Source organism: Callospermophilus lateralis, unplaced genomic scaffold (genome assembly GCF_048772815.1).
Source record: "Callospermophilus lateralis isolate mCalLat2 unplaced genomic scaffold, mCalLat2.hap1 Scaffold_142, whole genome shotgun sequence".
Classification (NCBI taxonomy): Eukaryota; Metazoa; Chordata; class Mammalia; order Rodentia; family Sciuridae; genus Callospermophilus; species Callospermophilus lateralis.
This window is the reverse complement of record NW_027512569.1, coordinates 2,731,373-2,745,000: the sequence shown is the minus strand read 5'-3', so window position 1 is coordinate 2,745,000 and position 13,628 is coordinate 2,731,373.

The following is a 13,628-nucleotide window of genomic DNA, read 5'->3' as shown; positions in this document are numbered from 1 at the left end:
GTTCACATTTTAAAACAATCCTCAACAGCTGTTTACCCAATTTAAATTAAACCATTTAAATAATGTGAATAAAAAAATATTTGGATCAATTTTTTCATGAGCCCTCATCATATATGATATATGGACATATGAACATTCAAACATATAACACAAAACACAAGTGTGCACACATAATATAATACATACCACACATAACCTAATAGTAAAGGCCTTATAACTTTTTACATGTGAAATCTCCATTGCAATGTTTAAAAACTCTATTGTCAAAAAATAGAACTGATCAGCAAAACATTAAACTAGGTATGTATGAGCTCAAAAAAACAAAATAAAATGTGGGAAAAGGCAATAATAAAATAGATATTGAAAAAAGCATCCTGGTTCTATCTTAGATGTAAGGGTAGCCAAACTGGAATTTTGGATATCAGCTGATATGGACTTGAGTCAAATCATCTTCTTTTTGTTCTGTAGAAATCGCTTTAGTTAATCTCTCTGGAATCCAAATCTGCTGTTGTTCTCTCTCTGGAAACACACAAACAGGCCCCCGGCTCCAGACAATCATTGGGTCAGGACCTTGGTTAATCTCTCTGGAATCCAAATCGGCTACTGTTTTCCCTGTGGAAACAGACAAACAGACCCCCGACTCCAGACAATTACTGGGTCAGGACCTTTCCACTGTCCTGTTAGAATATCTTTCCAAAGAACCGTGGGCTTATGCACATTTTTTGGACACATATGCCTTTCCCCAGCACTAAGTCCTGATGAATCCAAATTTTAAAAGTTTAGAATAAAAACTGTTATTTTAAGTTTGTCTTTGGGGAATATATACCCTTTCCCAATTGGGTCTTTTTTGCTTTAATAAGTACTTTTTAACAGTTTGACGAGCTTTTTCAACTATGCCTTGTCCCTGTGGATTGTATGGGATTTCTGTTATATGAGTAATGCTAAATGATGAGCAAAATTGTTTAAAAGAGGTAGAAGTATAACCAGGGTCATTATCTGTTTTTAACTGTTTGGGAACGCCCACAGTGGCAAAATTTTGTAAGCAATGAGTGATAATATCTTTAGTTTTTTCTCCAGCATGAAGGGTGCCCATCAAAAATCCAGAAGAAGTATCAACTGTAACATACAAATATTTTAATTTTCCAAATCCTGGCAAGTGTGTGATGTCCATCGGCCAAATATGATTAGGTATCAATCCTCTAGGATTGACTCCAAGATTAACTTGTGGTAAAAAGGTCACACAATTTTGACATTATTTTATTATTTGTCTAGCTTTTTCCCTAGTTATTTTAGAAGGCTATTGTAAGGTATTAGCTTTGACATGGAACTTTTTACGAAAATTTATAGCTTCTTCTAGTGTAGAGAAAATATGTATGTCGTATGTAGTTTTATCTGCTAAATCATTGCCCAAACTGAGGGCTCCAGGCAATCCTGTATGTGCCCTGATATGTCCTATAAAGAATGGATCTTTTCTGTCCCAGATTATACTTTGTATAGTGGAAAGCAAGGAGAAAACAGTAGAGGAAAGGGAAATCCTACCAGCATCTTCAAGGCATACTATAGCATTAACTATATACTGACTATCAAAAATAAATTAAATACAGAATCTTTGAACATCACAAAAGCTTGTAATACTGCATTAAGCTCTACCTTTTGAGCTGATTGTTTGGGTACTAGAAATGTAAAAGTTTGATCAGGTGTAACTATTGCTGCTGTACCATTATTTGATCCATCAGTAAATATATTTGGAGCATTCATGATAGGTGTTTTTCTTGTGAATTTTGGAAAAATTACAGGATGCGATGACCAAAAAGACAATAAAGGATTAGATGGTAAGTGATTATGAAATGAAACATTAGATTTGCACATGATTATTGCCCAAGTATTTAAGTCATTAACTAACTCATCAATTTGATTCAGCGTATGTGGAGTAATAATTTTATTGGGAGCAATCCCAAGCACTCACTTTGCTGCTTTTATTCCTTTGAGTATTAATTGTCCTATAGCCTCAGGATACCTAGTAAGAATAGTGTTAGGAGAATAAGATAAATGTATCTATAATAATGGACCTTCGTGCAAAAATACTCCTGTAGGAATATTTTTTGTTGGTAGACAATAAATAATAATGGCAAACTTATATCAATTCTATCCAATTGCATATTTTCCATATATGTTTCAATGATTTTTAATGCCTTTCTTGCTTCAGGCGTTAACATGTACCGTGATTTGGGATATGATGGACCTTTTAGGATATCAAATAAATATCCCAACTCTCCTGTTGGTATACCTAGATAAGGCCTTATCCAATTTATGTCTCCTAATAACTTTTGAAAGTCGTTATGTGATTTGAGTTGATCTACTTGTATTTGAATTTTTGTTGGCGGTACATGGTTGAGGATAATACAACACCTAAATAATTAATTGGAAAATTTAATTGTACTTTATCTATTGCTATATCTAGATTATTTTTAATAAGTTTGTAAGTGTGGCATAACATTCTAGCAATGTGTTTTTAGCTTTGTGTGCTAATAATACATCATCCATATAGTGAAATATTTGTAGTTCAGGATTTTGATTTCTAAGTGGCTTGATTACTTTGTTAAAATAAATTTGACACATTGTTGGGATGTTAGCCATCCCTTGAGGCAGTACTTTCCATTCATATCTCTGATCAGAACATTCATGATTGAGTGCAGGGATAGTAAATGCAAAACGTGGACTATCCTCACGATGAATTGGAATTGAAAAAAAAAAAAAACCTTTAATATCTATAAGTAAAACATACCAGGTTTTTGGCAAACCAGAGAATTGAGAAATCCCTGATTGAGCAGGTCCCATAATAACCATCTTATTATTAATGTCTTTTGAATCTTGCAATAATCTCCATTTACCAGATTTCTTTTTGATGAAAAAAATGGGAGTATTATGGGGATATACAGCCAGTTGTATATGTCCTTCTGCTAACTGTTGTTTGACCAGGTCATGGGCTGCTTGTATCTTTTCCTTAGTCAGGGGTCACTGAGGAACCCATACTGGTCTTTCTGATTTCCAAGTAATATTTATTGTCTCAGTGTCTCTTTCTGAAAATTCAACCCATGTCTCTCTGTTCCTTGATCTATTTGTATTGGTGCTGCTATACCTTGTTCTTGTTTTTCTAATCTTTTTCCTTTTAAAACCTTGTCTAGTCATAATAGTGGGTGCATTTTTTTATGTTATTTCTTAATGTCAAACCTAATTGATCTAGGACTTCTCGTCCCCATAAATTTATGGGAAGATGATCCAATACATCTGGCTGTATAGTTCCTTCACATTCTTCAGGATCCTTCCAATCTAATACCATTGCACTTCTATGGGGATTAGTCGCCACTCCTAGGCCTCCAAGCATTTGAGTGGCTTGTTGTAATGGCCAATGTTTTGGCCATTCTTGACGAGAGATGATGCTAAGGTCTGCACCTGTATCCAGTAGCCCATTAAATTCATGTCCTTGAATATTAAGTTTTAGCAAGGGGCGAGAATCTAAATTTAAAAAAAGCATAGCCCAATCTACACCTGTGGAGCCTAATCCCTTGGAACCTCTTTCTACAGCATGACTGTAAAATTTATCATGTAGGCTGGGTATTATTAGTAACTGTGCTATTCTATCTCCTGGTGATATTACTGATATATCCTTTGGAGCACTGGCAATAATTTTTATTTCACCTTCATAATCAGGATCAATTACCCCAGGATTTCTCATGAGTCCTTTTAGAGTAGAAGAGCTGTGTCCCAATAATAAGCCTACTGTTCCTTTGGAAAGAGGTTCTTTTACCCCTCTGGGAATGATTTGAACTCCCATCTCTGGAGCTAATACTGATCTGGTGGAGGCACAGATGTCCAACCCTGCGCTCCCTCTGGTTTGTGTAATGAGGGATCTGATGGACAATGTGTCCTGGGCAAGAACCAGATGGGGTTGCTGGGTTCCTCCTATGCTCCATATATTTGTGGTTTTGGGACCCGGAACATTGGGCCCCCCTGTCCATTTTTTGGCAATGGAGCCGAAAGCCTTTCTCCACAACATTGTGGATAGACACCTGGTCCTTGTTCGTTTTTTGATAATAGAGTATCCTCTATGGTGATTTGAGAACGGCATTCATTAGCCCAATATCTCCCTGTACGGCATCATGGGCAAATACTTGGTATTCTTCTCCTTTAATACCTAATTTTGTTAAGCCCTCCTCCTATGGGCAATTCCTTTTAAAATGTCCTGTTTGTTCACAATTGTAGCATGCTCTTGGCCTGGCATCTAATGCCTGTTTTAGTGCAGCTGCCACAATTTGCCCTTCTTCATTAATGTCTCTGGCATCTAAAGCCTGTTTTACTGCAGTTGCCACGACTTGCTCTTGTTCATTAATGTCTCTACATAATTTAATATATGTGTTTAAATCTTTATGTTTCCATGGTCTAATTATATCTCTGCACCAACTATTCGCTTGCTCATAAGCCAGTTTTTTTAGTAATAGCATTGCTTGTTCTGTTTTCCCAGAACCTCTGGTACCTGTTTGAATAAGCCAATCGACAAATTCAGCATAAAGTTAATTAGCTCCTTGTATTACTTTAGATAATTGACCTTGTAAACCTCCATGTCCTTGTAAAGTCTTCCATGCCTTAATTGCATCTACAGCAATTTGTGCACATACACCAGAATTATATGCAATTTGTTGCTGCTGATCCTCATAAGGTACCTTTCCTAACAACATATCTAGGTTTCTCTGAGGATAACCAGCTGCTGCATTTCGCCTAGCCGTCTCCTTGCAAAATTCCTCATTGTCAGCCTTCCATAACAGGTATTGTCCTCCATTTAGCACAACTTTACACATATTAGCCCAATCCGCTGGCTTCATGTTCAAGTTGTTAATGGTTTCGACCATGCTTACAGTGAAGGGTGCTTGAGCACCATAGGTTGTTACAGCCTTTTTTATCTGCTTCACTGTTTTGAAATTTAAAGCATGGTAAACTTGCTGCCCTCCTACCTCAAATATAGGGCATGTTAATATTTGAGATCTTGTCTCAGGATCCCAAATATCAACTGTGGGGGTTGGGGGCTTCCCAGCATATGGAGGTGGCCTTGTTAGTTGGACACTTACGTCCTCTGGTGATAGAAAAGTATTAGTAGCACTCTCCTGTAGAGGTGGTTCTGTTGGTTGGACACTTACACCCTCTGGTGATAGAAAGGTGTCAGTAATAGTCTCCTGTTGTAAATTTCCCCCTGATGGCTTTTACTGTTTTACACTTTCTTTCTCTGTCTGACTAGCTTGAGAGGCCTTCTCTTTTACATGATTTTTTTCCTCTGTCTGACTGGTTCGAGAGACTTTCTCTTTTACTTGATTTTTTTCCTCTGTCTGACTAACTTGAGAGACCTTCTCTTTTACTTGAATCAATATGTCTTCTCCTTCCTCTACCATTGTCTGAACTGAAGGCTTTTGACTAAACAAACAAGATACGAAAGTCCACAATGGCAATGAGCCAACAGGCAGAGTCCCTGGGCTTTTCTTTTCTATTCTTTTTAAATCTTCACCATGATGGTTCCATTGTGATATATTTAACAACTCCTCCTTAAAAAGCCATGGGCTACATTTTTGTATTGTATCAACGTATGCCCTGACTGCTCTTAATTTTACTGGGATGCCTCCTTCCTCTAACAATTTACTTAACACTTTTTCAGTTTTTTTTTTCTAATTTCTGATGCCATATTTCTACTATAATACAACCCAACAGAATAACACCAAACAAAACAGAGATAGAATGAAATAAAAATGGAACAACAAAATATCATTATAGCCTTTCTCCCTATCTGTTCCTCAGACACAAATAGTTTTTCCTCAGATGTGAGCGGTTTTTCTTCCGTCTCACTCGACTCCAGGGACAGGCAATTTAAAGCAAATGTGAAGCAAAACAAAAGAGGAATCTTAAAATGGCTACCCATCCTCTCGTCCTGCCCTCAGGGGCAAGCAGTTTACCTTATCAGTGACCCTCAGTCGCTCCCCATGCGAGCCACCAAATGCTGCAGTCTGGCTGGGTACAATCAGGAGCCACTTTTCAAAAGAAAGCAACTTTATTTTTAGAACCACACACGCCAAGCAAAGAGCCTCTCAGGAAAAACCCTCAGAGCCCCAACTGCCAACACCGGCTTCCCACAAGCCTTTCCCTCCCACACAAGCCTCTCTCCACTTCCCACAATCCTCCTGCTCTTGAGGCCGATTGGCTGGGTCACGTGGGCGGAGTCAAAAAAGTCCCCCAATGAGCAGCTCGGTGATCTGAAAAGGCAGGGAAGCAGCCCAATGAGCATCACTGCAGAGGAGCCAATCAGCTAGATGTTGCTGGGGCCGCTGTGAACCAAATATCAGCTGGCAGTCTGAAAAGGCGGGGAAACAGCTCAATGAGCATCTCCAATGAGCATCACCGCAGAGGAGCCAATCAGCTAGATGTTGCTGGGGCCACTGTGAGCCAATCATCAGCCGGCAGCTGAAAGTTTGCAGGCAGCTGGAAGTTTGCTGGGCCACTTAGGCTGCGGCTATGAACAGGAGTTGTATGCACCATTCACTGAAGGTAGTTTTCAGTACTAGGAAATAAATATGTATTTCAGGTGGATGAATATTTCTGACAATAATCTGGTGAAAAGTTGATTATAAATCCACATACTTAACATGAATGAATTTAGGGAGTGTAAATAAGACATATATTTCATATTTTGAAAAATCTGTAGAGTGTGTGTGTATACACACACACACACACACACACAGATATTAAAATGTAGCAACATATATGCCAATCGAAATTCACCATGAAATATACATCATTCACAGATCCAAACATATTCAATTTACTTAACAGGGATTTATGTATAATGTTGTTCTACTAGGAGGCTCTCCCATAGTTTCAATTTCAGTTCCAACAGCGTTTATGAGGAGTGATCCCTTCTAACAATTTGTATCTGCCAAGTCAGCCACCTCACAAGAATGTAGGTGTGATACCAGGTAGGATTCGATATGTGCATATAAAAATAAATGTGCTGAATAGGCTACACACAAAGGGAGACAGGAATTCACATATGTGTTAACTTTAAAAACACATGGATATCTATTTCAATTAAGAATAGACTGGATTTATAACACCTAACTTTTATCATGCAAAAGGCAAGTTCAACTATACACCATGCCTCTTCTGAACTGCTTGTATTTCAATTCTGATTTGGTTACTTTTCTGCATCATATTAGAATTAGTAGTCAGAGTCTAGTAGGGTATAAGTTAGTGTCAGGGATTCAGTATATCAAATGGAAAATTGGAAAATGAATCCAATGTGTATGCAATATGTGTTACACAAATAACTTCCCACTCTAATTCAGAAAATGGCTTGACATAACCTTCGCCCAAAGAAAGACAAAATTAGAGGAGAAGAGTCAGAAAATCTGTAAATACATATATGGAATGGAAAATTTTCAGAAGTTTAAAACTTTTGAGGTTTTAGAGGAGCTTCCAAAACTTAGGGACAGGGTAAAACTCCACAAACATGGAACTCTACTGGCCTAAAGACTTCTGGAGATACTGACAATGAGGTTGGGCACTTGAAATATATGTTGTTGTCAGGAGCTTTAGCTTCCTTTTTATTGAGAACATCAAAGCTGAGTCTGCATCTATGTGACCTGGAGGACATGGTTTCCTATTTTTCAATGAACATGAGGCAGCAGTGCTGAATTTTCTCTTTGTAGCTAAACTGTGACCACTCAGGGCTAAGTGTCTCCCCATGTGGACTTGAAAGCCATTTGGTCATCCTCCAGTGTTCCTGTTATTTCTTGCTCCTGCAGTGGGTGTTTTGTATTTGCTTCACGGCATACAAGGAGTTCAACTGAGACACAGTGCTGGAGGGTGTCCTGTAATATGTGGGGGGTCAGGGTCTGCAGGAGAATGCAACAACCAGGCTTCTATCCAACATTGGTTGCCCCCTTGATCATAGCAACCAGATTGTGAACATTGCCCTGAAAACTCTCTATGTAACAAGATGCCTTTATATACAAGGGTGTGCTGGCTGCACCATGTCATTCACAAGCCATTTGGAGCCAGTGTAAGATCCACATGACCCCACTACAGATGTTTTATCACACACCTGCACACCACTGCTCTAGGCCTACTACTCAGAAAGCTCCAACTTACTGACATCTCAGTTCTACACCATTTTCATGAAACACAGTCAATCAAGGCACTGTCTGGTACCCTCATGGTCAGCAACAGGACATCCTAAGGTTCTCCAGTGCCACCTGGTCATGGAAATTTCAAAAATGAAGTTTTTGAAATTTCAAAAATGAAGTTGGAGGCACTGTGGGTTTCAATTCATTCAGGAACCATTAAATGATGAGGAAGCTCATTTCAATGAAAGCTCTGGAGAACTCTCAGAGACAAGGCTTCCCAAAGAGTAGGCAAAAGGTCACATTGTGGTCTACAATGTGAGGTCCATGTGTGTTTTTACTCTCAACTACGGCTGCCAATCTTTCAGAATAAAATCATGGCATATCTTGGATGAGATTCCCAGTGCTCTGTGGAAAGCCCCCCTGGGCGTACATCTCAGTTTCCAAGGGCGACTCTCATGGGTGGACTCCTAAAATCCAAACATAATACATGGCAATACTTCTCTGAGGTCAGTTACAGAACACAGTCTCTAAGGGGAATCACACCTGAGTTCAATCCCAGGTGGACCCAGTCATCTCTTCCAAACGCCAAACAAATGAACACAATTAAAACCAAAACACTCCCACATGGCCCTTATCTTCTTCCAATAGACACACATGATAACCAATGGCTGGGGGTTTTCATGAGGGGCGCTGTGCAAGACATTGTCCAAAATAAACTTCCTTGCCCCTAATTTGCCTAAAGTCAGGGTGTCCTGGACACCCTTCCTGTTAACCATGAGTGATCAAATAGGACTGCTGTTAATACTGTTCCAATTCTCCAATTTGAGGCCTACTGGCTCTGGGGTTTAGATTCTTTATGTGAATTGGAGTTATGAGAAAACCCACGCATCTCTGGGCTAGCCTCTGCAGGGCTTTGAAGAACTCACTTGACCCAAAAGATCCCGATTCACAATTGATAAAGGTCAGGATCCTTAGGGGAAGGCGAGAGACTTCATCCACAATGACTGCTCTTTTGGCCATTTTGGTTTTGGATACAGAAGAGATCTTTCTTTAGATCCCTCAGGTGCTGAAAATCTAACCACAGCATCACAGTGGGAAAAGAGGCTGATTCAGACCCATCCCATTCCAAAGCAATTAAGCAAAGAGCCACAGGTGATGCCCATTCATTACCATTTGAAAACTGTTTGCTTCAGGCTTCACCAAGGGGTGGCCTGAGGCAAAGACCTTCCTGACATTCAGGGCAACAGAACAATAGGTAAGCAAAAGGCCCAAAGCAGGGTTTCTCCACTGAGACTCTTCTGGTCATGCTGGTATCTGAGTTTTCTGAGATGCTCGCCATTTCCTTCAGCTATCCAGTACATGGCCATGTCACAGAGTTTGGTGGTGGTACATATCTTGAACACAAAACCATTTGCCCATTCTGGACAGTGCCCACAATTCAGGAAGAAAACAGAAACTTAAGGAGATAGGAGGTGTTGCCAATCGATAAGTCAAACCGCAGTCCATTCACAAATTGGGCAGAATGAATGCTGGGAAGCTTTCTACTAGACAGGACACATCCATTGATGCATTCTCTTTTCTAATGTCGACAACCACGGACACAGTGGGATACACAGACATAGAAACACTCGCCTTGTCAAATGACTTACTAGAAATAGTCCACTCCAAACCAAACAAACTGCTTTTCCTATCAATTCTCAGAACATGTGACAAAGCCACAAACACACACCCACACCCACAAAGGCAACTTCTTTACCCAAGAAGGTCTGTGAATATCCGGAGTGTCCTCTGACTGGTTGGCCATTCTTTGTTCCCCCAAAATGGCCTGTCCTGTCTCAGATCTGGTCTTCTTGGCCAACACTGTGAAGTTGTTCAGGAGCCAGCGGTGAGCCACTACCTGCTTTTTCATGAAAGACCCCTCTTCAGAGCTTTCCTGGCATTTGGCCATCCTCATATCAGTAGGTACCAAAAAAGACTTACTCTGTCCTTGGTAAATCCAAATAAGTTAGCCCACTGGGACTGTGACTGGGACTGTCTCTGGATGCCAGGCTTCTTGGATCCCAAGTTCATAGAGCTCCATCACCAATAAATTAGAAAGTTCACTTCCTTCAGGAACTGAATTATGTCACTGCCTTGGCAACCACTTTGTTTTAACAGTTGCTTCGAAGGGTCCCATGTGATGGAGGCTGCCTCTACTTCCTGTGACAGTTTCACAAGTTAAAATGGTATATCAACCATAGGCACCTGGGAACAGCTCACCATACAAGCCTCGTTTGGTCCGTCTTCTCTACATAAAGAAGAAAGTGGCTGATTCAGACAAATCCCTTCATTCTGAGCAGGTTGTTTGCCATGGAAGATGACTTTTGCTCTCTCAGGTCCTAAATAGCTACATACATCTTCTCCAGGGATCATTTCTGCATGGACCTTGAGGTTCTCTGCCCGTGGAAGATCCCCTCTATTTCTGTATTGTAAGACAAACTCTGTCCCTGCTCTTCTGTATAGTTAGATTGAGGGAAAAGTGTATGGTAAGGGTTAATAACAGGTTCGATTTGGCTTAGGAATCATTCCGATTGATGAATAATGGTATTGGGTACCTGTGATATTTACAAGAATATACAAGTGAAATATAAGTATGAAAACAGAAATCTAGGTAAGATATGAAGCCCAGAAGAGCATTAGGCCCTTGATTGGGATACTTAGCTTTGAATTTTGTTCTGCACAGATGTGTCAGATAAATCGATATACCATGGCATAGGACCTTGTACCTTGGATGATTGAATGTTGAAGAGAACATCCAGTCAAAAAGGGATAGCCGGTGTTATTAGAAAGATAGTTGGTAGGTTTAGGAAGAAGGGTGAGTATAGGATTGGCTACAAAAGTTCTTTAGCAATTGGGTTTCAGATAGAGAGTGAATGTAAAAGTCAGTATATGTGAAGAGTCAGTCACAATGATGAACTGGGGAAAATATGTAGGAAATCAGATATCATTAGAGACATTAGGAAATCAGGCAAATGATGAAGTGATTGATAGGATTAGACATTTTCAACAGGCTTGAGGTTGAATACATAATCTTTGGAAGAAACAAATATGTAGTCACCAATAGGATTGACATTTGAGAGCATTAGGCAACCTGCACATAGATGTTTTTAGTAATCTATGCTCACTTTCCATTTAGGCTTTCGTACAATCAAAGTGTGACCTTTGCTTTTTTGTCGAGAATATTACTGTGATAAAATGTATATGGACATCAGGTGACATGAGTATTTCTTCCACCATTTCTGTGAGCAATATTTTGAAGACGAATAAATAAGTGTTGGGTGTAAAATTAGGTGTACCTGGTGTCTTTGGATATAGAGATAATGTATGAATAGACCATCCTGAGAATAAATAATATAACTGGTTCCAACATTAAATAATTTTTTGAATTGATATCTGAAAATATACAGAAAATCTTATATTGCTATACAATCATTCATTCCATCCTGTTACATTCTAATGGTAATATGAGTGTTATGGTTTATCATGAAGAGTGTGTGAGTTTTGCTTCAAAAGTGATTGTGGAAGTCAAAAATAATGTGTTTGGCAAGAAGTCTCATGAAAAGACCAGTCAAGAGACCTGGAGGAATAAATGTGTTCTGAAGAAGGAATTGATTGAACATGAAAAAAAATTCTTATTAATTTGTGAAACTCTGGATGAAATATATATACTATGATATATATATATATATATTTGAATATATATAGAATACATAGGTAAAATATATGTATGAAAACAGAAATCTAAGTAAGATTTGAAGCCCAGAAGGGCATTGGTCCCTTGATTGGGAGTACTTAGCTTTGAATTACTTTCTGCAAAGTTGTCTCAGATAAATCCATATACAATGACATAGGACCTTGTACCTTGGATGATTGAATGTAGAAGCGAACATCCAGTCAAAAAGGGATAGTTGGTAGTGAAAGTTTAATAAAATAGGTACTTGTCACTTCCTGTGTTTCTGTACGCTTAACAAAACACTGTTGAAATCTTGAGAATTGTTTGCTAATCTTGTTCCCAGAATGTGCTGTCCCCATCTGCCAAACTGCAGATTGTACTCCCTCACCCGGTTAAGCGCTAACCGCCCACTGACCCTTACCCATCAATAAACTTCCCTCCCTGCCCTCTCCAAGAAAAGTATATAAGCTCTGCTGAAGCTGTTCTCAGGGCTCTCTGCTCTATTCAAGTGAACTCTGAGCCCCAGCATGCTGGACCCCCAGTAAATCCTTTGCTGTTGCATGTTAAAGTCTCTTGGTTGTCCCTTCCTCTGACACTAGCCTGACCTTTACATATGGAGGTTCCACAGAGATCAAGCAGCGGTGGACGAGAGACCCCAATGGACCCCCCTCAGATAAGTAAGGCGCCTCTTTCTGGTTTCAGGTTTCAGGTTAGGGTTTGGCAAAATGGCTGTCAATGAAGAGTGTGAGCTCTCTCTGATGGTGGCTGACAGTCGTGTTACAGAACCACAGGCCATGTCCCTGGAGGACGCCTGAGAGGACTCGGGAAATCGTGGAACAATAGTCTCCTTGACTCAGTGATATTTTGTTTCGGATTCAGTATTGCCAGCCCATCGGATTTTGCCGGCTACTCAGTCGTGGTCTCAGTGTTGAACGTCCATTGCCTGTCTTTATTGTCTTGTCTTGCCTGTGTCATGTGTCGTTGCTTTCACTGTTTGTGTATCTCTCATTATGGGACAGAGCACTTCAATGCCTCTGTCCCTGACCCTTGATCACTATACCAAAGTCCGTTTAAGGGCTCAGAATCTCTTTATTTCAGTAAAGCCCCGGATGTGGCAGACTCTCTGTACCTCAGAATGGCCCACCTTTGGAGTCGGATGGCCCCTAGAAGGATCTTTCTACTTCCCACTAATTTATAATTCAGAGATATTGTCTTTCAGCGGGGGCCAGATAGTCATCTGGATCAACAGCCATATATTTTAATTCAGCAGGACCTCTGCAAATTTCCTCCTCCATGGGTGAAGCCTTTCCTTGCCCCTGCCCCCGCAATGACTCCTTCCCCCAGGAACTCACAAACACTCTGCTCCTCCTCCTCCACACTCTGTTTTCCCTGTGTCACCAGATTTGACTCTACAGGACTCTCCTCGCCCTCCTTATCCCCTGCCCTCATCCTCTAACCCCCAACACCCTCTAAGTGATACCCCTGCTGCTGACTCAGCCTCTCCTCCATTGGAGGAAGCTAAGCCGGCCCAGCGCCTTCCAGGTAATTCCCCTGCAGCACACAGCACCTCCTCCCATGGAGGAAGCTGGCCCTGCTAAAGGAACTCGCTGGCGGTGAATGATTGAAAACCCTGGAACTCTTGGGATGCCTCCCCTTCAACCCTACGGACCAATGATTGACAATGGCAATTGGGGGAAAATTCAAGCCTACCAGTATTGGCCGTTCTTCTCTTCAGACCTATGTAACTTAAAAAA